Source organism: Manacus vitellinus, unplaced genomic scaffold (genome assembly GCF_001715985.3).
Source record: "Manacus vitellinus isolate BGI_N305 unplaced genomic scaffold, ASM171598v3 scaffold_4_pilon, whole genome shotgun sequence".
NCBI classification, from domain to species: Eukaryota; Metazoa; Chordata; class Aves; order Passeriformes; family Pipridae; genus Manacus; species Manacus vitellinus.
Genome location: NW_021940604.1, coordinates 8,963,076 through 8,964,014, shown reverse-complemented (window position 1 = coordinate 8,964,014; position 939 = coordinate 8,963,076).

Sequence of the window (939 nt, the reverse complement as noted above, 5' to 3'; positions counted from 1 at the left end):
GCTGCCCGGGCAGGGCGAGGCCCATCCCTCCGGCGCTTCCGCGGTGCAGGTGCCCGGATCCGCCGGCGTGAGGCCACAGAACCCGCGTGGGCGTCCTTGGAGCCAGCCGCTCTCCCAGAGGCGAGATCCGAAATCCACCTTTTTCCACAGACACGGGCGCCGCATGCGGGAGGTGTGTGTATGAGGGTGCCGGCACTCTTCCTACTCCCACGTCCTTCCATCCCTTGTTTTTGCCCCACAGCCCCTGGGGCTGTGCAGGGCGAGTGCCCACTCACTCTTGCCCTTGGCCGGTGTGATGGGGTTTATTATTGTTATTTACGATTGTTTTCCTTGCAATGGCAAAGACGAACAGAACATGAGGAGTGCAGGTGGGCACAGGCTTTGCACGGGCAGTCGCCCTGGCTGGGCACGTCCACTGTCGCTCCTCCTGCTCTGCGATGCCCTGCCTTGCTGCACAGCCCAGGCGGGGCCATGTGTATCCAAGACACCCCCTACCCTACCGGCGCTCCTGCCTCTTGCTCCAGATCCACCAGCTCCTCTCTGAAGGGCAGCCATGCTGAAGTCGCAGGGACGAACTGAAGGGTCAGGGGAAGCATGCCACAGGGAAGTGCTGGATGGTGGGCCCCTTTTCCATAGTGGCTTCTCCTGGCTTTCTGCTTCCCCTCTTTTTTCCTGCTTTCAGCTGTCTGCGGGCACAGTGGTAGATAGGACACTCCCCTCAGCACCAGGAATTGTGAATTGGACGTCAAAGCAGCCATCCTGTAGGCTTCCATGAGGTTTCTGCTCTTCCAAGCAGTTCGCAAGGATGCAGTGGTGCTGGAGGGCCTCCCTGGGAGGCACAGGTGAGGGCAAATGGGATACTTCAAGATGCAGTCCATGTGGCATGTCCTGCCTCCTTTTGGGTGGGCTAGGTCCTTGGCTGCAGCAAAATATAAAGGT